Source organism: Strigops habroptila, chromosome 1, assembly GCF_004027225.2.
Source record: "Strigops habroptila isolate Jane chromosome 1, bStrHab1.2.pri, whole genome shotgun sequence".
Lineage (NCBI taxonomy): Eukaryota > Metazoa > Chordata > Aves > Psittaciformes > Psittacidae > Strigops > Strigops habroptila.
The window spans coordinates 131,407,653-131,433,053 of record NC_044277.2 but is presented as its reverse complement, the minus strand read 5'-3'; the positions used below and the strand labels follow the sequence as shown (position 1 = coordinate 131,433,053).

General features: G+C 42.8%; 1 protein-coding gene across 3 annotated transcripts in view; it reads left to right on the top strand.

The window, feature by feature from the left end:
* Nucleotides 1–365: 365 nt before the first annotated feature.
* Nucleotides 366–25,401, top strand: part of OSBPL3 (oxysterol binding protein like 3) — an 89,056-nt gene continuing 64,020 nt past the window's right edge. For 2 of the 3 annotated variants that reach the window (XM_030501491.1, XM_030501513.1), the window contains exons 1-3: nt 366–564; nt 19,920–20,045; nt 24,669–24,832. The gene's annotated coding sequence lies outside the window, so the exon portion shown is untranslated. The remainder of the gene's footprint in view (nt 565–19,919; nt 20,046–24,668; nt 24,833–25,401) is intronic. The other variant, XM_030501497.1, reaches the window with a different exon arrangement.

Below are 25,401 nucleotides of genomic sequence, written 5' to 3'. Positions count from 1 at the left end.
TACACCCCGACGGCGAGGCTAAACCGCGCTCTCGGGCCGGGGCGGCTGAGGGAGCCACCGCTCCCCCGGCCCTGAGGACTCCCGCGGGGCCGATGTGGGAGTAGCTCCGCGCCTCGCAGCCCGCTCCCCTGAGCACCGTGTGCCGAGCCGGTCTCCCGCCCGCGTCCCCTCAGGGACCGCGCCCCACCTGCCCGCAAGGCGCTGCCCGTGACGTCATGGAAACACCCCCTTCGCCCCGCCCCAACGGCCGCGGCGGGTGGGCGGGAATAACGCCTCCTTAGCATGCAGGGGGTGTGGCAAAGAGTGAGGGGGCGCTTCCTATTGGCCAGCGCTGCTGCCAATCGAGCGCGGCGGTCCCGCCCCTCAGCCCCGCTCGTGGCCGTTCCCCAGAAGGCGAAGCGGGGTGAGGTGGTGCTCCGCGCGCCCCAGCCGGGCCGGCGCAGGTGGAGCGAGCGGCTCTTTATGGTTGCGGTTGTCGCTCCTGCCCGACTCCTTCCTCCCGGCTGCGGGGCGCAGCTGCCCGGGGGCTATGGCGGGGGTGCCCGGCGGGCGGTAGCTCGGCAGGTGAGGAGCTCAGGTGGGCGCTATGGGGAGCGGCGTGGCGGGGCGTATCCCCCAGGTGGGCTGGCGGCGGTTGTGCGTGCCCTCGCTGAGGCGCTAGCCTGGCACGGGAGGAAAGTGGCTTTTTACCACACGAAGGCACCGTTCTCGCCCGGTTCGCGCCAGCCGCGGGCGGGCGGCGGTTGCCGTTGCAGCGCCTTAGCCCCCGCGCCTCCCGCCGCGCCCCTCCGGTCACGTCCAGCGGCCGTCGGGGGTCCGTGCCGCCCGGTTACAGCCTCGCGCGGCTGCTCCGGAGCGGCCGCCAACTTAAACACCTTTCCCTGCTTCGGGAGGGTGCTGCTGAGGGCCGCGCGCCGTTCGTGTCACTCCCGGTGCGCTCCGTGCGGCACCGGGACGGAGCGAATTCCGGATTAGCTGTGATAGACTGGGATATCTGCGCACCGGGAGGTGGCTTTCCCGGAGGGAAGGGGCGAGGGCAGGGCTGCGTGCTCTGGGGAACGGAGCTGGCTGTAAGCGTAACTTGGGAAATGCTGGGCATGTTTGCAGAGCCGTCACTCTCGTCTCAGTCTGTGTCTCTCTGTGCTCGTGCAAAGTGAAAAGCGCCACCGTTTTAGTTAGGTATTTCCTTTTCTTGCGCACATCTTTAAGAAAATAGGTTAATTAAGTCTAGCCGCTTCAGTTTCAAGGTTGATTTAGTTTCCATCCGAGGACAAATTAGGCATTACGAGCATTTAAATACTTCATTACTCGGAAACTGCTTGGTGCGGTTCACTGACACTTGCTGATTTACTTTTACGAGGTTATCTGGAATGGCTGGAGAAAAGGGCGTTTAACAAATTCGCTTTGCCTTGTAAGGTAGTTTGTGTGCCTTACGTTTTTGTCCTGGGCCTCTAATGCCGATAATAGTGTTTTTCCTTCTGCACTTTCTTGAGAAGGGACACAGAGAACACTTGGTTGTTGCTTCATCTCTTGACTTTAATCGATTAATCATAGAGTTCAGAATGTTTCACTCTAGTTAATTTCAAAAGAGCTTGTGTATCCGATTTGAGTATTCAGAGCGGTCTTTTTCATGGGCTTTTCCTGTAAAGCCACGGATAACAACACTTTTCATTTCCAGGAGCTTTGTTTTTTATTATTGAAAATGTAAAAAGAAAATAAATCTTAAGTAATACTCGCTAGGCTGTAGTCCCAATAGATTAAGCTAAATATTTTCCACTTTGGCTCCTAGTCTATTTCCAAAGCAATAACATTCACAAGTCATTATTCTTTTTTGTTTACCCTGATATCCCCCTCCCCACACACAGTGTTAGGCCCATTTATTTCCTCTCTTACCACTTTCTGTAATATCTAGGTTGTTTTAGGGATTGGGGATGCTCTTTGTGTATGAGTTTGCACTGAACAGTTGTGGTTGGGCTGAAATTACTAGCATGTTCATCAAGGGCAGGAAGTGATGGTGAGACTCAGCTGGAGACTGCTTATTGCAACACTGCATCATGGCTAGCTCTGACACTTTTGCAAATGTCAGTATACTGTATTTTGTACAAAACCTTATGTATTTTAGTAGCTGTGTGTATGTCATTTTAAAGGATTGGATCTAGTTCAAACCACATCTATTATAAACAGATGCATGTCACTCTAACAGCCTTTCCTTCATTTATTGCATTCTGTAGGTCTTGTTACATGCTGTGTAGAAAGTAGAGTGAAATAGGGCATTACTCTGGCAGTCTCAGATTTTATGGTTTCTCATTGAAAAATTGAGTTTTCAGTTGCTACAAACAGTGCTTTTAGCTATAAAATGAGAAAAGCCTTCCCACTGAGAAGAAAATTCATATATGAATTGCTAATATGTTTTAGGCTTAAATCTTGTTTGCTGTAATGTGCATTTTAAAAAGATGCAGTGATGAATGAGGCAGCAGAATACGTGACTGTGCAGACGTGAGGTACTTTTATATCTGAGAAGCAGCATAGTATTTATATCAGCATATTTTGATCTTATTGAAGTCAATCTCAACTGATTTCAGTTAAGATTCTCACCAAAGGCACAAAGTTTTGCTGGTAAAAGGCTGGGGGATAGATACTGTGCTACACCACTACTAAGGTAGCTAAAGAAACTTCTAGGAGAATCTAATTGCCTTTTCCTGTATCAAGTTTCAGATAATAGGATGCAGATATTGTGAGATCTGACAAACAGCTCCCCAGACTGGGACTGGTGTTTCTGTTACCAAATCTACCCAGCTCTGCTCTTTGAGATTTTCGTGTCAATCTTGTGCGTTTGTGGTTGTGTTCAAGCAGTATACTTTGGGGGGCAGACTTTGGGTTTGGTTTCCTGCAGCTGTCAGTTGTGGTACAAGTATATAAATCCTTGAATACTGTGCCTCAAAATGCATGTTACATTGCTCTAGTTTCTCATTTATCTGAAGGACAAGAAGGTTTTGTGTATTTAATGTTCTGTCCTGTTGTGGGTACTTGTCCTTATTCTGCTAATGTAAAATATATATCCTCGATGTTAATTTCTAATACCTTAGAGCAAAGTTTGCTGCCTGCCTTCAAGGTCGAGTGATGTGGGCGTTGATGCTAATGAATATGACAATCTAGGTAAAATTGGAAGCGTAATAGCTAAGAAAAGCACAGCTGTGAGTCTGATCCTGAGAGGCAGGATATCCATAACTCCTCCTCCTTTCAATCTGTTCTAGCTTGTTGCTCATGCGAAGTTCTTGAAGCTGCTTGTGACTTTCATGTAGTGCATATGTTCGGAAATAGCAGATTCTATTATATATGAAGTTATGACATGAATTAGCACAGTGTTGGAGCAGTGGTTTTGGAGCTCTGTCGACATGAAACTTATGGCACATTGTTAGAAGTTGCTGGAAATAAAAAGAAGAAATAAATTTGAGGACAGTCTCAGCAGAGGAAGAAAACAAAACTTGCGCAAATTCTTTATGATTTTCTGTATTCAGGTATCCCAACTGAGATAATTGTTAAATGAACAGAGTTGCCTTTTTTTTTTTTTAATATGGATTCAGTGGCAGTTCTGGTACCTGCCTTGTTAGTAAAAGCAGCGAGCATTCTTAGTAAGTGCTAGCTGAGACAGAGAAATGCATTCGACCAGTTCAGCCCAGTGCAGCTCAGCTCCTGCCTGCCTGGTGTGCCAGAGCAGCACTGACTCAGTGCAAGCTCCTTAGGGCAGAAGTCACGTGTCGGTGTGTAGCGCTGAGCATGGCAGTACTTAATCCTATTTCCATGTCTGGGTGCTCCGTGATGCTAACCACGAATGTAAAGACAGAGAGTTGAGCCGCTTTCCATGTGGCAGGTCCTGAGCAATTTTTGCAATGCCTGTTTGCTTATGATTGACAGTCTTTGGATGAAGCTATTCTAGACATGGCTCTTGAATCTTTTTCTGTGGGAAGTACTAATAAGCATGACTTGACAGGAATCCCTGTTATGTGCAACAGGAGGAAGGAGAAAGAGTGAGAACTGACTTTCACTGATCTCTAAGCCCTAAACTGAAGTCGTGCATTGAGAATTGCTATGAGTTTCTAGCTCAAAAGATCTCCAAACTTACCCATTGTATATCTGGCTGTAAGACAGCCTGAGATAAAGATAGTGGCTGCCTAATAGCATCTGGTAAGTCACAGAAGGAAGGCTGCGGATATGATTCTTTATGCATGTCTGTGCACTGCTTTTCAATTTTGTAACAGTTTAGACGGAACTTGAAAAATCCATCCTTTGAAGTCACTGAATAGCATATTAGACAAGCTTTGTGTTCCTTGTCTGACCAAGAGGTGTGTATGTATCTGTATTTCTAGATTTCCCACTTTAAAGTCTGGTTGTTAAATTACAAGTACTTAAACTGAAGATTCCCTCTTTAGTCTTTAAGGTGTGGGGTTTTGATGGCTGAACCCTATTTAGGTTGGCAAACAGCTGCTGCCATGTCAACACTTAATTATTTCCTTCTGAATGTTTTCTTTGACACTCATGTTTACATGGGTGTGCGAACAAAACTCCCTTTCTTCTGCCTTCCAATGTAATGCATGAATTTGGTATTAAGGAGATTTTTCTCTTGATTTGTCTTTCCATAATAGCAACTTTTAAAGTGATGGCTTCAGATTCTGCCTGCGTGTTGGCTGAGATGAAACCTAAAAAATCAATCACAGCAAAAAAAAAAAAAAAAAAAAAAAAAAAACCAAACCAAAAAACCCTATGTGGTGCTGCAGTTGTCATGCATTGCTCGTATTTAACTTCCGTTCTTTGAGCAGAGATGGTAGCAATACAAAATAGCAAAGGTGAGAACCCAATCCTTATTTGTACCAGTGTTGGTAACTAATCTGTTTACTGAAATGATACCTGATGGATTTCAGTAATGACTTTTTGTTGCCATTAGAAAAACCTGAAGTTTTCTGGCCATTTGCTGTATCCTCTGATTGTTTCTAGAGTAGAAGTCTGAAATGTTTCCCTGGCCGTAGTTTGTACTCTTTCCTCATCTTAATTTCTGCCGATTCTGTTATTAACACTTGTGATGATACTGCAAAAAGTCTATTATAACAAGTGTAATCTCTTACCTGTTATGGCGATAACTTAGGTCACTTTTAGGTCTGATTTAATGCAGCTTTTTCTTATGATTCTGGAGGCTTTTCCTGTTCACAGTGTATGCACTGTTACTGTTCTGACTTCAATCTGTTCCATTTTCGTATAGTTGCTGGTGAAAATAAATGAAGCTCTTGGTCTTAATGGTTCTGATAAAGCATGACTGTGTGGGTATACTCCATTTGCCTTACATGTTAACTTGTTTCTGCCCGGAGAGTAGCTGAAACCACAGAAGAGACAATTTCTGAACAGCTTGTCAATCACCAACAGAACTGTGTGTGCAGGAGACTTTATCCTTCTCAGTGTACAAACCCATCTATGTCACTGTTAATTCTGCTTGTTACGGAAGGTTAAGTCCTGTCCTTCAAGTTTTCATGTAAGTGGGGTAGGATATAGATTTTTGAGCACTACTTTCTTCCAACTTGCCAACCACTTGAATTAAAAAGATTTTGTTGCAACCTCTCACTCTCCTCCCAGATAATTGCTTTGCCAGGGTGGCTAGAAAAATAGCCTCAAGGAGAGGCTATAGATAGAGTTTCTTGGTACTCTTAGTTCGCCAAGTGAAATGTACAATTCTTTTTTTTACAGAACTTTTGCTGTCCTGTCTGCAGTGGCAACGGATGGCTTTGAAACCAGCCATGATAAGTTTTATTGTCAGAAGGGTTCTGCTGCTTCCTCAGGCTGTGAGGCATAATTGCAGCGTCTCCCCTGAACATGATGCATAACACATCTTGCTCATGCTGGCACCTGGGACTACGCTGGCTGCAACTGTATTGCTAGAAAAGAAACTTGTTTAATAGTCTTATAAAATACTGTATTCTGAAGGAGACTGAATGGTTCTATTGTTTCTTTCTATATCCCTTGCTTGTGACAAAACACGAGTGCTGAGATTCCATAGACAAAGCTTTGGCAGCATAAACTGTGAATTTAAGTGCAACTTACAGTGTGGGGGGGAGGAGGGAGGAAGTTTCGCTATGAATGTGTTTCAGTCACTGACTATCTTGTATATCTTAAAAAGAAGGAGTCAATGTCTGTTACTCTTCTGTAGTACTGCCTGAGCACTTTAAAATAACAAAGTGTAAATCATCAGTAGCAAGGGGATCCTGAAGACCTGCTAGTGATTACTGTTTGCATACGGGGGAGCTGATGAAGCTAGTTCTGAGGGATGTGGGCTACTGAGTCTTTGCTAGCTTGTTAAGATGACTATGGTAGGAGTCTGTGGTGGCTTTCTCAGCTTTGCTCCCTGTTACCTTGCTGCTTGCCAAAGGTAGGCAGGCTGGTACTTGCTGAGACAGACCTTTCTACGATCTGGTAACTGTGTGGGATTTCCCACCTGCATTGGATATATCTGCGTCTGTGCAGCTCAGTGGCACATGACCTCTCAGTTCTTGGGAGCTATGCAGCCATTTAGACAGCAGATGTTCCAAGAACTTGCTAGTCCATTTTTTTTTTTCGCAGTGATCTCACCACCTCAAAAGAAGTGGGCTGCCTACCAGGCATCCGGCTACTTGGAGCTTGCATTATTGCTGAAAGATTACAGGTCTCTTGCTTTTTAAGTAAGCAGTAATGGAATAAAGAGACAATAATAAGCAAAAGGAGTTACAAAGACTATGCCTGAAGATAAAACTTTTCCTTAACTTCTGGGTTTTTTGGTTGGTTTGTTTTGTTTTTTTTTCTAGTAAGAGTAGTTAGTAAGCTCTGTGTTCTAGCTTGGTGCTGTCATGTCCCGGAAACTTCTCAGAGCTGCATCTTACTTGTTGTTACTGTTAATAGGGTTAGTTAAATTGCTCATAACAGCCATGTTTAGTTTCCTTAAAAGATAACATTCTGATAATGGTTTTGTCATTTATTAAGATGTATAACAGGGCAGCTCCAGAGGCAATGGGCACTGAAACACAGGAGGTTCCCTCTGAACACAAGGAAGTATTTTTCTCACTGTGAGCATGATCGAGCACTGGCACAGGCTGCCTGGAGACCTTGTGGAGACTCTCTCCTTAGAGATACTCAGAACCTGTCTGGAATTGGTCCTGGGCAGGTGTCCCTGCTTGAGCAGAGTGGATGGACCAGGTGACCTGCGGAGGTCCCTTCCAACTTAAACTATTCTGTGATAACTCTGGTAATGTATTTTGAAGTTTAATGGAGTGCAACTGTGCTCTTCAAACTCTGTTAGATCTAGAAATTATTTTGGAAAAGCCAGCCTGGTGTTTTTTTCCAGCCTTGCTTGAGTCTGAACTGAGTCAATAAGGAGCCACCTTTCATACAACAGGGTGCAACCATTGTTGGAATAGGCTTATTACAGAGGATTGGTTGTGTTTGTCTGACAGGATTTGACTTCTAGACATAAGAGAACTAGAACTAATGGGGTTTTCTAATTTGTCGATACTAAGGTCAGATAACAAGCAATTTGTATATGAAGAGGTATAATCTAGGCTAAGTCTAGTCCTGTAATTGAACTCCAGTGACAACCGTGTTTAGGAAGAAGATTTGATATTTCTTGTTTGTTTTCTGATTAAGGCCGAACAATGGAAGGAAAAGAATTTAGGTGTTGGTCTACAGGACTTTGTCATGTCTTGGCAGAAAAGCTACTGTTTTTTAAGAAGTGAATTCAGTAGGATACCCTTACAAGAATCAATAAACATTATTTATTGAATAAACTGATGGACAGCTAAGACGTGTTGTGAACTTTCATTTCATTTGCCTACCACTGTGGTATCTGTACCGCTGTTAGGATGAGCGGAGACACACTGGGATTTAGATTCCTGAGCTGGGTATGAGGGGTGGTTTTACTGTGTTATTCTTAACCCTGTGCCCAAAAAAACAGATCTAAAAGGAAATGAAATCGAAAGTTTGGATGTTGAGCAAAATATTGTGCCAAAGTATTGTGGTTGATTCTTGTCTTCCTTAACTGAACGATGCTGATATTTTTTTCACTGAGTGACGTAGCTAGGAAATATCAATTCAAAGCTCTTACGCTACCACCACAGCTGTTGAAATTCAGGAAGTGTCAAACCCATTCATTCTTTCCTGTTTAACAAAAAAAAAGTTTTATCTCTGAGTTTGTTTGCAGATTTGTTACTGTCCTTCAAATCCACCTCTATCTTATCTGTGAGGCATTGGAACCAGAAGGGTATTATGATAAACTTATAAACCTTATAAAACTAAGGCTCACTTACTGGATATCTCTCAGTGCTTAGAGAATCTCAAATTGTTGAGAAAGGAGAACTTACTGAGGTAGGGAATTGCTATTGTGAATAAAGTTCTTGATTTTTAGCTCATGTCCAGTTAGTTTTGTTGAAACAAACTTTTTAACATCCCTTTTCTTAGAGTAAGAATAAAAATGCACTGAAAATGCGCTGAAATCGTGTTTCATTCAATATGGAACTTCATTTCAGATTTAGAGATGTTAAAGTTTTCCACAGGACAGCTGAATCATAGGCTTTTCTGCACACACATGCACATACACTTAATTTCAGAGCTTACTTTCCTATGTATAATACTATGTTGTACTGTACTCCTTGAAGTTCAGCAGGATCAACATTTCTACTTGAAAATCAACAGCAGAGCCACTGCTGGGATGTTCCTTCGGCAGATGAGACTGTTTTCTTGTGGGGTTTTGTTTGTTTGCTTTTTAAAGAAAAAGGAGGAAAAAAGTATAGTCAGGCTGTTGCAAAGTGTAGTGTTTGAGAAGGGTGACTTGTAGCATTTTTTTTCCTTTGTTGCAGGAACAAATAAGTACATAAGGTCACTTTCTTCTGCCATGTTACATGCATGCAAATGCTGGTGTACTGACTATCCCTTACTGGTGATCTTACGTTTCAAAAGATGAAATTTCAAGTCATGGGACATCATTGGTTTTTTTAAAATGCATACAAGGTCACTGTTTTAATCTGTTGGACTTCAATAATCTGCTTTTAGTCCTAGTTGATTAGCTCGGTAAGCTGAGCTGGGAAGGTGCAACTTCCCATTTCTAGCTGTATTGTCAGCCATCTCTTTAAATAAATGGCTTCCTTAATTTCATAGTAATTCAGTGGTAGAACAGTGGCTGCATTTCAGTATTGTGAAGTGACTGAGTGTTCTCACTTCAGGAAACATTTTTGGGGCTTGTCTGTGGAGGTGACTGCTTCCTACTGAAGAGGCTTAGGAAACCTTGGTATCAGAGGCATGGCTCAGCATTTGATAACATCCATGTTTTCCTTCCTATCTGTGGATGCCATTTCAGTCATGTTAATCCGGAGATAATGACAGTTCACATTGACCTAACAAATGTTCCTTGCCAGATGAGCTTGCATTATTTACATTAATACGACTAGAATGGTTAGCATAAACACACCCTCTGTTCAGTGCAGGAGGAGAGTTGTTTGCTTCTGGTTTTCTCAGACTATTAAATAATACTTCAGTCTGCAGAGCCCTTCTGCAAAAGGATCATCTTTACTTGCTGTGAAGTCAATGTTGTTCTAAACTTAAAAAAAAAAAAGCTTGTCTCTTGACTGTGAGGAGGGTGTTAAGCCTTTCTTGCTATGGCCTGTCTCCCAACACTCAACATCTTGCAGAACTTGAATTCTTGAGGGATTTTCATTCTTAATATCATTGCTCAACAGTCTGCAAGTGCATTGCCACTAGGTCCACCTTGCAATGGGTTACTTAAGAGAGCAGGTGTAGGCTGTGCATCTGTTATGCATTACTTTATCATTAAAACTGTACCTTCTGTATTAGCCTACCCTAATGTTCCTACAGTTGAGAGGGAGGGTGGTATTTGGTAAGGGATGTAAGTATGGAGGGTGGTAAATCAGATTTTTATATATCAGTGTACTTAACTTCAATTCTCACTTCTTATTCTGATTGACCAAACTGATTTTTCTTACTTCCTTGTGGTTTTTTTGTCCCTTGAAAATCATGGGGGATGTTTTGAGTAAATACAGCAAGTGACCTTATGGAAGGGTTCAGCCCTGTTTGTGAATGCCACTGAAACATTTGCATGCAAGAATGTTTTGTGAAATGGAGGAGTGCAAGCAAAAATCACAGGGTGTAGATTGGCTAGGCTTGTGCTTGGATTGAGGTTGTTGAAGAAGGGAACTGAAGAAAACTGTTCTGATTTCCCGTGATTCCTCCCTGCAATGGAGGGTCTGAAACTCTTGTTTCTGTGTATCTGAGGCCCAGAACTCAGGAAACTGCAGTCATCATCTTTGGGAAGGCATAGGCATGCAAAGTATTAACATGAAATCAAGAAGAAAACATCAACAAATTCCATTGTCAGAACTGATGCAGTAGAAGCTACTAATCTCTAGTAGCCTAAACTTAGATTCTAAAGAGTACAGCAGACTTGATCTGCCACTTTTTGAAATTAATATGCCTTCAAAAAACCCAACAAAGCTTTATTCACAAAAGAAATACATCTAAGTGAGTAAAGCTGAAGTAATTTCTTCTTATGAATGGAAACTTTAAAGTATTAAAGCAAGGTCAGTTTGCAGCCCAGATTAAATCAGCAATAGTAACATTGGTAAGTGGTATGTAAAGGCTTCCTGGTGAAAGAGGTTGTACTGACATATCACAGGACTGGAAGAGTTCCTGGATGCTTGTGTTCAATATTTGTTGCAGTCAATACGTTTGTATATCCCTGTTTGTAAAGTGGCCAAGCATAAAATAGTCAGAGCTTTGCCCTGAGGTATTTCATTAACAAATCACTTCAAAACTTCCCTGCCTTGACTAAAACTTTATTCCAGGATTTTGGCTAAATGTATCCATGACTAGTTTGTACACGTGGCTGAAATTGGTATTTTCTCTCAGTGTGTATAAGAGCATCTGCATTCCCTCTGAGTCTTTGTAAACTGGTTAACTTTTTGCTCTGTTCATGTGGGGAGACTCTCTCTTTCCTCCAGTCAGTCTAGGAGACTTGCATTTGGACTTGAGGAGATGCAGAAAATCTTGTGACGAGGCTACTAGGTATGCTCATGGTATTCACTTCGGGATGATATTCTGCTGTCAATCTTGCATAATCTTACATTGATCTCAGGTGCGTCTGGTGATATTTTTTTTTTTTTGTTTCCTAACTAGTTTAGATGCTGGAAGGGCCACACACAATGACTTTTTTAACGCTTCCCTATAGGTCTTTGTACGAAATGTCTTACTTTGTCAAGGGTAGCTTTTTTCTCTTTTCAGTCCTTCATCAAATCAGTGATGGAGTGAATGTGTCATCAGCTCATACATGTTTGTACCTTCTCCTTGGTCACTCCAGATGTCATAGCAGAATTTCTGCTTGTATCACTCCTTGGGTCCTGACCTTGCCTTCAGGACTGATCAACTGCATTCCCTGGTACTGCTTCTGTTCATGTGGTTCCTCTCACCTGGTGTTCTACTTGTTTGGTGCATCAGGGGTGCCTCTATACTGTTTGACACCTTCATTCCCATGCCACTAGTAGGACTGTTAAATAAAACTAGCCCCGAGATAATTCTTGGCAACCTTTTCTGGTGATCTGTGTCCAGCCTGATATTTTGTTATTGTTTTCTGTGGCCAGCTACTTAGTCACTTTGCAATTCTTCTACTAAATAAGATTATTGCCAGCTTTGCTAATTTTTTTTTATGCAGCTGTTGTCAGGTCCAGATGAGAGATCCAGAATTCTCTTGTCTTTTGTAAAAAATTAATCCGTTACCATTGACTTTGGTATTTCCTTCTGACTCTTTGCATCCGAAATACTGCATGTTACTGATTGTAGTAGGGCTAATTGCTTTCGGCTTTTCTCCCCTCACTTCCATCTCTAAAGGCAGGTATTATGTTTGCTCTCCTGTATCACAGAATATATCCCACTATCTTTCTGTCTGCTTTAGAAGTATAGATTATGGGGTTTAAATGTCTATATTGGCTAGAGGTGAAATAGGCACAGTAATTTGAGAATGTATGAAAGCTTTGTTTGCAACTAGGTGTACAATTTAATCTGCCTTTTCTTGCAGAAATATGTGGCAGTATTATCTGGTTTCCTCAACTCATGCTCAGGAAGCAGTTACTTTTGATTCCATGCAGGTTGTGATAAGTTTCCAGGCCTGTTTCATAGTAGACATCCTGTCTTTGTTTCTTTACTAAGAAATTTTCACTGCCAGGTTACTTCTTCACTTAGTTTCAATGTGTTGTTGAAGAACTTTTTTAGAAGATCTTTTAAATCAATTTTTTGGAAAGTTTTAACTTTATTCTGTGCTTTACCATGAGGTGCAACTTCCTTAATCAACTCCTTCCCTGCTTTTTTGGGAGCTGTGCGGAAGCTATTTATGTAGTTAATCCTGTTTCATCTTGCAGGTTGTCTATCGCACACTGCATCCCATAAGACATTTCCAGATTCGTTTCTGCACATTTAATGAAGCAGCAGCTCAGCATTTTCAGAGAGTCTGAATTCCTCAGTCCACCTGACTGCTTAAACTAGTTCCTTTTGCTTATTATTCGCTTGAGTCAGAGAGATTAATCTCCTGTAATGCCCAATTCACTGTGGTATTTTTCATTCTAATAAAATAAAATCCATACCAGCCAAAAAATTCTGTGACTTCTTGGAATCTACTGCAGACTCTCAGTGCGCTGAGCAGAGCTGTCCTTTTTCTCAAGTGGTTTTTCTGACCCAGTTGGATTGTGCTTGTTCTTCTGTAGTGGAATGTTTGGATTGTTTAAATCTGTCACGGTTTTTAAGTGGTGTGGATATGTGCTGCCTCTACCTCTGCTGGCTTTTCTGAATACCATGTACATTTCAACATGTGTTTGGCAGTAAGACTCTGCTGTCCCTGTGATATCTAGCCTTGTATTTAATTCAAGCTCATTAGTTTTGTGTACTTTAAAAGAGGGCCATACTACAAGTACTTCAAAATGTTTTATCTGGTCATGCCTGTTTACCAGGCAGACTACTCTGCCTGACCCCTGCTCCCATCTGTGTTTGAACTTTCAGTCCTTTATCAAATGATCAGAGATAAGAGTCCTCCTTGGCCATATCCTCATTTTCCTTTGCTAGTGCAGTGAGGTTAGATGCGGAGATTGCGTGAGTGCCCAACAACTCTCACATCCCGCTTTCAGCTGTAGATCCCTCCTTGGGTGTGTCACTCTGTCCTACAGGTCAGTGTCTTTGCCTCTTGGATGACAGTCCTGCTCAGTGATTCTGAATACTCTAGTGTTTCACCCATCTTTCTCTCTCCTCTTTATTTTAATGCTTCATTATCAAATCCCTGGAGATACAGCTGGATCAGTTGTTTGAAGTCCTGCAATATAAATCATCTCTAGATTCTGTCCCCCTTTCGGTTCTTTGACTGTATCTTAAGTAGCCTTGAACACCCAGAAAGAATATAGCTTCAGATCAGCAGGGAAATACATAAAGTGCAAGGAGGGAGGGGAAAGGTGTTGTATGTGACTCATTTGATCAGACTGTAAAAGCATTCACTTAACTGTGACTTAATATATTTATAAACACAAATAAAGCTGCGTGTAAGTGAATATGTATATTTCACTGAAAATATTTTTATTTCGTTTTCTTTCCTCAGAAAGTCACAGATATAGTAGTAACTGTTGACAGTTTTTCAGCAGCTGTTGCTACAGGTGAGGCAATTTTGTAGGTCCAGATGTAGGGAAAAGCATCTGGTAAATAGATTCTGGATTTGTAGATATCATAACTGGCCATGTCTGTTTGTTTGTTTCCTGCAGGGAAAACTGTCAGAGTAAACTTAGTGTGAATAGGTTGCAGCTTCTGCAGGGTTAGATGCATTTATTCTGGTGGATCCCGGAGGATGATGTATATATATATACAGATGGATCTCATTGTTTTACCATAACTGCTTTTTAATTAAGGCTTCCATAAAAGTTTTGGGGATGTTTAGGCCTCAACTGTCCTGACCCAAGCCTGATGAAGTGCTTTTTTTCTTTGTTGGGGTATTTGTGTATACACATGACTCTAAGAGGAAAAGAAGAAGGGATATACTTGTGTAGGCGTTCCAATTTTGGAGATGAAAGTAAAACCTCTCTGGTATTACTGGTGGCAAGAAAACAAATTACCTTCTTCTGGTATTTTTTTCTCTCCTATTAATTCCCAGATGCAGACTTAATGGACAATTATGTGATGCTACCATAGCTTGTATACTTTTCCAGACTAAAGCTGCGGTTGCTTTGGCTGATCTCCTTTGTTCTTTCATCCTTTCACTTGTGTGGGTTTTTCTACTGATTTCTCAAAAGCAGCATGTGGGGTGTCTCTACTTGATGCACCTTACATGAGGGTTTTAAATGTGGGGAAAGGGTGAGAGGTGGTTTAGTGCTTGAGACCTGTGTGCCTTTACGTGGCTGCCACTGCTGGGAGTGGGAACAGCTCGGCTAGGAAGAGCCTCATGAAGTTCTAGGTCACTCAGCTCTGATTCATGACAGTTAACACATAGCATTAAGAGTATATTTATGTTGTAGATGCATGATGTTGTGTATGTTGTTGTGGAGAACTTTTGTAAGCATTCGTCTGTACTAAATAGGCTATTGTGATTGTCAGTCATAAAAATGCCTTCTCTAAGAGTGATGGGTCTAATGTGCAAAGCGCCTCCAGTATTCATCCCTATTTTTGTTGCTATTTATCCACATTTTGGTTTGTTACTTCAGAAGGAAAAATCCTAATGGCAACGAGTGTCATGATTTTGTGCTTTATCAGAAGCGGGTAAATGAAGTCTCTCTATGCCTGCACTGACAGTAGGGAGCCTTTCTCGTCTGCAGCAGCATAGTTAGCAGTAGAGCATGGATGTTCCAGTGCTGAACAGGGTCACTTTAAAATCTCTCTTGAGCAACAGATGGACATAGTTCCTTTAACCTGTTCTATTCAGCCTGGTCAGCACCTGAGAAATGGTAGGTCAGAGGACACGAAAAGCTGTGGCATTCTACCTTGGGTCATGTTCAGTGTATTTGGTATTTCCTGGCAGACCTCCAGCTGGTGTTCCTACAGTGCATGTTCAGCTCTAACACAGGCAATCCTGGAGTCTCAGCTGGCTGGTTTCTTCAACTCTAATGTGGCATTCAGCAATTCATATGGACTGATAAATACTTTCTTTTCTATAAGTCGTGGTGTTATTCTTTTCCTCACCAAAGATGAGGATGATAAAAGACCAGAACTCTTAAAAATTAATAGTTCAGCTCAGTAAAAGGAAGAGGATGGATGAAACCAGAGAGAAAATAGGTGGAGGGCACAAGCCAGGTGATGGTTTGGGGAGAGAAGGAAATTGGCAGATTGTAGAAAAATTTGTTCAGTTCCATAATGAGCTCTAAACCAAAGGTGAACAGAGGTACTAAATCCATAGGACACATTTCTAGCTATCAGCCAAATTTTTCAGCCTGGAACCCACAGGTCAGAGAGACAAACTGAAGCCTGCTATGTAGAACTCTTCCTTAAATTTTTTTAAATCCTTATTCGGTATAAGAAAGCAGAAGAGAGAACTTGTTTCATGCCTTTATTGGGGTGCTGCAGTGTCTGCTGCCATAGCAGACTTTGGACCCCCTCATATGTTGTGCTAATACAGTAGCTGCAGGGAAGAGTCAGGCTGCGTGTGCGTGCAGGAGGCTTCCTCTTTCTCTTCTCCCACTGTGGTGTCTACCAAAGCGGCACAGGAAGAAGTGTGTGGGTACCAGGGCAGCTTGCTGGTAAAGGCAGCATCTTGACTGCAAACATGGGATATGCAAGATTTGGTAGTCTGCTAATAAAGCAACAAAATGGCTTAGTTTGAAAAGGTGCAGGTATGCATGCTTCCATCACCTGCTGTAATTGGAACCAGAGGGGTGGAATAGGAAAGCAATGGGTCTCTTGAAAATAAGAGTTCTGAATGGATTTTGGAGACTCTAACATAATTATCTTGATGGTTTACTTCCTGCTTTTCTGTGGTAATGTTCATGTGTGCTTTTTCCAATGGGAAGGTTTTTCCCTCCTTGAAAGACAGAAAAGCTGAGGGGGGGGCTATTAAATTCTGAGAGCTATGTTTAGCTCGGAGCAATTAAAGCTAGCACTATATAATAACACTTGTAACTAGTTTATCCATCATGCAAACTTCAAGATTTTAATGTTTCATTTCAGTCAGACTTGGCATTACTGTTAGCTTTTGCCTCATTCATGAAAGTCTGAATCTTAGAAGGCATGTCTGTTGCAGGTTGTTTTGGACAAATCACTTGCTTTATGTTCTCTATCACTCTGTTCCTAGTTATACTTTCTGTGTAAACCAGCATAATCCTATGTTGCTTCCGAAAGGGGTAGTTCTGCTCTACCCTCCTGTCTGCAGTTGCCTTATATGCTCTTTTCACCTCCTATATGCTGTCAGCACATTCATGCAGTGAACTGGTTCAGCAAACAGTGTGGCTAAAAATCTGGCATTTTCCCTGGTTAGTTATTAACTGGATTAATTTCATACTTTCATGTATGCTGTAGTCATGTTGCTACTGGTTTTAGTAGAAGTTGCAGCAGAGATAAATGGCTAACTTTGAGAAGGGAGAGAACTGGCTGGTTCCTCCGCAGGAAATCTGCTTGTTGCAGATTTACACCAAATTACACTATTGCCAGATAAGGTGGTTGTTAAGCTCTTGGTAGACTCTTCCAGAAATACTTAGAAATGTGTAGCTTCTTTGGGTCTAATACATTACAAAACAGCTTAATGGATTGCTGTAGAGTTGTTAAAAGGTCAGTTATTGCATGTTCATTCTTCTTTTTCCTTGGGTACCAAATAATGAATTTTCTCTCTTCTGCATTAAATGAGCATCTGTCTATGGTGCTCACATGAGCTGTAGTAATCCTCTGTGGGATATGTTTATTGTTCAATTTATCCTTCTATTCAAGGCTCTAGATTTTTTTCTAATGTTCATATGTCTCTACAAGTGTGGATTAATTTTTTACTTCACTGGCACAAAAAATAAGTTTTAAATCAATCAGCAGTGCAATTAACCTGGTCTGAATTTCCCAGATGATTTTAGAAAGAATGCATGTGTATTGCAAAGTATTCAGAAACAAAATGTCATGGGTGCATTCCTATGCTCACTAATCAGACTAGGTCCCTGCAGCCCAGTGATCTGGGGGGCGGTGGGGAACATGGGACCTCTTTTGGACCAGCTAGTTGTGGAGAAATTTCCGTTTTGGGAGGAGGAAGACTATGTATGCAAAAATGTGGGAAGATTGTGGAACAACAAAGGATTTGGTTGGCTTTATGGGGTGACTAAGTGGTTGATACAAGCCTCAGCTCCCTGATGAACTTCCTGGATACCTTTAGAAACACCAGTCAAAAATAAGGCCCCTGCATTTGGCTTGTCCTGGGTGGCATGAAGTTCATGGATTCTGCAGTTGTGAAGACAGCACCAAACTCATACACCGGGGGCTGCATAATAAAGTGGAAAATTCTAGTTATTGTTTTGGGTAACTCTTAGCTCAATAAAGGCTTTGAGATTGAAATGGTGGAAATGACAGCTGCTCTTTCCTGTCCCTCAACATGTGGAGTTGCTGCGTAAGGTCTGACCTTGTGGGCTGTTTTGAAAAGCTCAATTATTTTTCATACTTTTTGGGGGGTTAGTGATTTCCTTATTTTTAATATATTTATTTTAGAGGGGCTTTTTACAAGGACATGTAGTGATAGGACAATAGGGAATGGTTTTAAACTGAAAGAGGGTAGATTTAGATTAGACATTAGGAAGAAATTCTTTACTGTGAGGGTGGTGAGGTGCTGGCACAGAGAAGCTGTGGCTGCCCCATCCCTGGCAGTGTTCAAGGCCAGGTTGGACACAGCGGCTTGGAGCAACCTGGCTGAGTGTGAGGTGTCCTTGCCCATGGCAGGGGGCTTGGAACTGGATGATCTTAAGGTCCCTTCCAACCCAAACCTTTCTGTGAGTTTATGATTTTTTTTATTTTTTTTATTTATGCCAATGTGTGTGTTTGAAGTGAGCACAGCACTGCTGGTGGCCTAATGTGCCTGGTAAAGGAGAATGTTAGGTTGTGGTTCTTTGTATCTAACACTTTCCTTTGGGGTTCCTCTGGGGTCTGTGCTATTTCAGTGTGATATGTAATATATTCCTGATAATTAACATGATTGTCTCTAACCTATATCAGATATTTTTTTTTTTTATATTACTCTTGCATTGTTCATACAAATAACACAGAGAATTAAAGGCACCGTTTTTCAGAGCTAGGTATTTTTATTTCCTTTTTCTTTTTTTGTCCAAAGGCTTATTGTAAGGTGATTTTGTTGCTTTAAAGAGGAGAAGTTTTTTAAGATATGGTTAGTTGGAAGTTTCAAATATAGAACAGCTTAATTTGTGAGTTACTGGGAAAAATGCCAGCCATAGATTTGGGAAAGTCTGAGTAATAAAATCGTAAAGCTGGTTCACCACTCAAATATGTTATTATTCTAGCTGCGTCTGCCCACTGCATGCTCCTACAGGCTAAAAATGTCGATAGGCTTTTATTGAGTCTGTAATCTTAAAAGGCAGCACAAATGAAAGAACCTTAGATTAACCTAAAATATCAAAGTTAACACATCACATGTTCTTTCTTACTCTAGTTTTAAAAACTTCCACCCTTTATTTTGGATTATTAAAAATACACAAGTTTATACATTAAAAACTAATCCTGAAATTAAATCACAGATGTTTGGACTTCAGACCAGCTGGGGATGGTGGCATTTTCAGGAATGCAACAAAAAGAAGCAGCAAGGAATTAAGTGAAAACATGAAATTAGGAGTTATTAAATGTAGACAACTGATAAGAGAAGGCAGGTCTTGCTCAAAGCTCAGTAAGGTGAAAACAGGGAAAATGATTTCTTTTTCCTTGGAAAATATGCTTGCACTTCAAAAAATACTAAACCAGGGCAGTAATATCAATAATTCAAGAAATGCAGAAGAACTTAGTTCCATTACTGAAAAGATGTGTGATCTGTTGGTAGCACATAGAAATAATAACTAAGAAAAAAGTTAAATTATAACAATGAATAACAGTTTTCAATCTAGGGTTCAAATAGTTTGAGGAATTCTGTTTCTCATATTGGTCTTGAAGAAAGATCACGAAAGTCTCGGAGCGCAGGAGGAAGCTTATTAATGTGCTAGTTTTTATAAACAGTAAATATGTGGTACCCAGATACTGGTGTGTCTGCTGTTGATTACAGACTTCTGGAAAGATTATCATCAAGCCGATTTGGGAACTGACTCAGTTGAACAGAAATTCAAATGAAATAAGTGGAATGAAGAACCGTGAATGTAGAGGCTAAACTAACGAGCTCTATAAACTTGGACTGGTTTCAGAAGAAGTGCTCTTGACTGAATGTCAGAACTGCATGTTGGTTTCTTCAGAGCAACAGTCGAATAGTGGTATGAGTTTGTCAAAGAGTAGTACCTCTGGCATCTCTTCCTATGCAGGGGTCTTCTTTCTTTGTGCTGACAAGACGTTTGAGTGGGTTCCCTACACCCTCAGAGTTACACACTTGTGCAGAATTCTGGACCCTTGGGGCAAGAAAGATTTCTGTTACAAAATGCATTGCTCTGCTAACGTGTTAGTAGATGAAGACTTAGTTACTTATTTATATAGGAAAATGTTGCTAACCTGAACTTCTAGTGTGTTTCTTTCAGGAAAGGAAGATACAGCTCTTGATGCTGTATTTTAGGGATTGGGGGTGGGGGGATAAGGGGCGCACAAAGAAAAGGTAAACATTTTTTCCAGATATTCATATATTATACTCCTTGTCTCCTTTGCGCTTCCCAGGTATGAAAGGACAATGCAGCAGGAAGTTTTATTTCTTATCTGATTTTTTTTATTTTGTTTTTCAGATGCAGCACAAGAGTCATGTGAGCTTGCCACAGCTTGCCTAATGGAATTGCTCAGAGTTTCGTTGCAGTAAAAGAAGAGGAGATTTGGAACCTTCATAGTTGGTACTGAGAGACTACCCACTCACTGTAAGTCAGTCTTCCTTATATCGTGGATGTGGTGCCCTCCCTGTAGGAAAGTAGAAGTTAAATTGATGTGGAGCCTGTTTCAGCCTAGAGGAAACGTAATGAAAGAAGCTGTGCAAGAAGCTTCTTGCTATGAAGAATCACTCCATTGATAGAGAATGGAAGAGGCCTGTAGCATAGCTGGCATAGAGTAAGCACTTCAGTCCCCTTTTCGGATGATATATTGTGCCTAATTCTATGTCTGGAAGAATTGAAGGATGTAGCAAGGAAATGGAAACCTGTGGCTGTGCTAATGTAATCTTCTGCTGAGATGAGGGTAATTGTTCGAAAATACCTTTTGAGAGAACTGGGGAAAAATACCATTTGTTAGATCGTACTGTGTTTGGGTTCCCTTTAATCCTAGGCCTCAGGGTTTCCACTGGTCACCTACCAGGTCAGGAACAGGCTCTCTCACCCACTGTACCGTTGTGGTTTGTGTCTCATCCTGAAATGCTCCTTATTTTTTGGATTGCAGCCCAAGACAGGACTTCAGCAACGTTGAGATTGTTACCAGTGTCATTGAAAAATGTTCTTATGTTGCTAGTGGAGGCAGTTTTTACCTGACTGTTCACTAATTGTGAAGCTTGTCATTAGGGAAAAATTCTGTCCCAAGTTGTACTGCCAATCATGGCACTTCGGGTGTTTTACCTTCTCTGATAGCATGTAAATGTACTCCTGAATGCATCCTGAATACTTAATGATTTCTGGTTTTGGGGTAAGGATGTTGATAATGCACTTGAGCTTCCTGGCAAACCGCTTGTGCTACATTTTAAAATTGGGGGTTTTGTTTCGGTATGTTCTTGGCCTCTTCAAGTTATAGGCATTAAATTAGTACTGTAGGGCACACAGGACATGTAGGATATTGTAGGTCTTACATCCCTCTAACTTACACACTTGCTTGCAGTTGTGGAAGGAAGGCTGGATGTTCTGAACTGTGCAGTTTTTACAGGCTGTTATTGTATATGAACTAATGTTTTGAAATTACCAGGCTTACATGGATCTCTTACCTGTACAGCAGAATTTAGCACTGCTGTTCTGCACTAATTTCCCATTATACTTGCATCTGTGTTCGTGTAGGCTTTGTCACTGCTTTAAGCTTGGCGAACTCTTTTTTTGGCTAAATCTCTCACAGTTTCTCTTGTGAGCATGTAACAGGTATTGCTAGCTGTATATTTCCCAGTAGGACTGACTTTCCTCTGGGAGGCTGGAGATATGTCATGAAAACTGCAGTACGTAGCAGGAACAAGGGTTGAATCTTTGTCAGTGTTTTCAGCTTGTACAAATTGGAAAATGGAAAGATTCAGAGGAGGAGAGCAAGGAGGGGAAAATACTTCTACTTAGCTCTACTCTGCTCTTGTGAGACCCCACTGGGAGTGCTATATGCAGTTCTGGTGTCCTCAACATAAGAAGGACATGGAGCTGTTGGAGCAAGTCCAGAGGAGGGCCACGAGGATGATCAAGGGGCTGGAGCACCTCCTGTATGAAGATAGGTGCTTCAAGATCAAGGCTGAGAGAGTTGGGGCTGTTCAGCCTGGAGAAGAGAAGGCTGTGTGGAGAGCTCATAGCAGCCTTCCAGTATCTGAAGGGGGCCTACAAGGTTGCTGGCGAGGGACTCTTCATCAGGGACTGTAGCGATAGGACAAGGGGGAGTGGGTTTAAGCTTAAACAGGGGAAGTTTGGGTTAGGTATAAGGAAGAAGTTCTTTATTATGATGGCGGTGAGGACTGGAACAGGTTGCCCAGACAAGCTGTGGCTGTCCCATCCCTGGCAGTGTTCAAGGCCAGGTTGGATGAAGTCTTGGGTGGCATGGATTAGTGTGGGTGGGGACAGCCCATGGCAGGGGGGTTGGAACTGGACGATCTTAAGGTCCTTTCCAAACCTAACTATTATATGATTCTATATACATAACATAACTGTGTTGCTCTGTTCCATTCCATTCTCTTCTGTTCTATTCCATTCTATTTCGTTCCATGCCCTGCACTCACAGGGAATGTGATTCCCATGAGTATCATGGGAATCATGATACTCATGGGTTGTGCCATGATGAGACCATTATTTACCTGAAATGCCAAGGGGTTTTCAGCACCAAAAACACTTTCAAAGACACAGATCAGGTGGAAAGGATATTTTATTTATTGATAAATAAAGCTGTTGTATTTATCTCAGTTTAGCTTAGTTAATTTTAGTTTAGTTTAGATTTTCTTTCTCTAAATCTTGCAGAGCTGATGCTCACAAGCATTAACTCGATGCACACGTGTAGCCAGCAGCAGGCTGATGCATCCTTCAGTTTTGCTTGAAAAAACCTCCCTTGCAGCCTGACAAAGGAAAAAAGCCGGGGCAGGAGCGGTGCCTGGTGGTGCGAGAGCAGTGCAAGACCCCAGCCAGAATGGGCCAGGGAAGACCTGACAAGGGGGGGTGCTCAATGCAGCAGAGGAGAAGCAGCAAGTCCTGGGGCCACGCTGGGGCCACCCTGGGAGTCCAGAAGGCTTCCTCCCCCCGCATGCGGGGCACGAGGGCCAGCTGCGTGGAGCACGAGCAGCTGCCTTTGGGCCACAGTAGCCCAAAGGAGCCCCATGGAGGGGCTGTGCTTGGCTGCGGAGGAGGCAAAAAACCCGGGGACACTTGCCAGTCCACCCTGGGGGCAAAAAAGCCTTCCCCCCCCAGCTGCAGGACACGAGGGGCCACCTTCGTGGTGCATGAGCACCAGGCGATAACCCAGAGCACCAGGACCAGAGAAGCCCTGACAAGTGGTCATGCTCAGTGCTCAGAGGAAGGCAAAAAACCCCCGGGGACCAGGGCCAATCCGCCCCGGGGGAAAATTCCTTCCTGACCCCAGCACTGGCGATCGGCTACTCCCTGAGCACGTGAGCAAGACCTGCTCCTGGTCCACGGGCTGGTTATGCCTCTAAGGGGACACTGGCACTGCCCTTTCTGCCTCCACCTGCAGCCATCTCCAGGGCTTCCCACAACAGCAAAATGCTGCTGGGCTCATCTACCCTGGGAGCAAGAACCCTTCCTGTGCCTGGCACCGGAGCTCCAAAGCACTGCGGGAGGGCGCTGGGCTTTATACTGCCCCAGGGCACTGTGATGCTGCGTTGGCGGGTGGTGGCACTATGACACGGGGGTGACGGGGCCCCCACAGCCCTGCCCAGCGCAGCCCTGCTGCTGCCCCTTCGCCCAGCGTGCCTTGGAGAAAGGCCTTTGGGGTGCTGGCCCTGAGGCAGTGCCTGTGCCCAGGAGGCCCAGGGGCATGTCCCTGCCCATGGCGGCCACGCACTGGGCACCGCTGCGGGGCATCCCTGTAAACGAACCTGTGTGTTCAGATGGTATCAATAAAGGCTTTTATACCATGTGCAGTCCTTTGAGTGTGGCGATCCCAGAGGTGAAAGAAAGGGGTTTTGGTTCCCTCTGCATGAACTTTGCGGAATCGTAGGGAGCACTCAGGATTTCCTCACCATTCCTTATCAATACACCAAGTGGCGTTTGCTACTACGCTGCTTATGGTGAGGTCTTCTTCTTGGAAAGTAGTATGATGTAAGAAATCCCTTTTGTGTTTGTTACACAGGGTGCTTAGATATTTGCTTGTGTTTCTTAACATTCATGTGTCTAGTTTGGGGGTTTACCTCTTGTATAACAACTTGAATGCAGCACTTCACTGACTGCTGCCTGTTTCCATGTTCTTGATAGCTCAATGAAGTGTTTTGATCCCAATGTGGTTTACACCGTGTCGACTGAGCAGGATTTCCCTGCAACGCTCAGGAAAAACAAGTAACTGACTCAGTTGTGTGGACTAGTTTTAAAACCCTCAGCTAAGTATCACGTAAGGGCACTGTATAGAGGGTAGAGATTGAGAGACTGGCAACAAATCCCCCCAGCACATTTGTTCAAATCCTTGAAACGCAGAATGACCGCTGGTCTCTCTCCTGTAGGCGTATTTCTTGAGTGGTCTATTGGGGGAAAAGGCAAAGTCACGGAGTTTGTTATTGGAGATGCTGGTGTGGGCTGCAGAAGACAGCCCCAGCTGGGTTCCTGTCTGAACCGAGGGAATCTTTGTGTCTGTCTGAACAACTGGTTTTTAGGCAAAACACCTATGTTTTTCACATACATTAGTAGAAAATGCTACTGCCTCTGCCCAGTTCTGGGAGAAAGTGAGCATAATCACCCCTTGGAAACAACAAGGAAAAAACAATATACACAAAGAGAAATATACGTTCTCTACCTATAGCTATATCATCTCTTTATACATCTATATGTACATCTCTGTCTCTCTCTCTACCTATCTCCTGGGTTAGTGCAAATAAATCCTCACATCACAGCAGTACTGGGAAGTGCAATGGAGGGTGTGTACTGGAGGGAAGTGCAGCAGCGATGCTGTTGCAAAAGCTTTCATAAGTGAAGACAGGAAGCAGGAGAAGCTGTGAAGGGACAGCTCGATGCCAATTCACACGGCGTCCTGAGTTGGTACCAAGAGGGAAGGGTGGGCTCTAGAAGGAAAGGGTCAAGAAATAGTGACCTCTGTAGGTGGGAGAAGAGCAGGGCCCTGGGGGAAAGGAGGCGATGGATCAAACTCTCTTCTCTGTGTTACAGAAACCCATTGCGTGCTCAGCCAAGGGAAGAACTGACGAGTTTTGCTCTGCCAGGCAAAGGACTGGTGTCCTTTGGCACAGGCTGGCACATCCATTCATGGGCCCCAGTGTCAGCCCTGTACCCATGGTCCTTTACAGAAAAATTTCTCCTTTTTGGTTTCACAGGTATGTGCTTGTTTATGTCAACAAACCAAATAAATGGAAACAAACTGAAAACCCAAACTGCATTTCTGCTCATATAATCCAAAACGAATTACTGAATAAAAGTACTATTTCTTAGTTTTGCAAAAACATTTCCTTTGATTTGTGTTAGTAGGTACTGCCATAGTGCTATAACAGGCTTTCTCTGGGAGGTGCCAGTTGCTCTAGGATCCATTTATGTGTGCAGATAGCAGAGTTTATCAAATACTATTACAAAATAGCTGATTATGTTGGGAAGTTATGCAGCAAAGCAATGTTTCATGGTGGTCTGATGACGTTCAAAAAAGTTCATGTACTTGGCAGAACTGAATACAGTTTACCTCACGTAGCCTCACCTCGGTGTGCAACATGTGGCTATTTTATTTGCAAAGGTGGTTCCTGTGGACCAGGTGTGTTCACGACTTCATATAGAGTCACACAGGAAAAGGCAGGAGCAAGACCTCACTTTACTTATCCTAATCTTTCCTGCGCAAGAATGTTCTCCATTGAAAGACAACTTTGATAATTGCTGAAATGAAGGGTGGTAGATTACA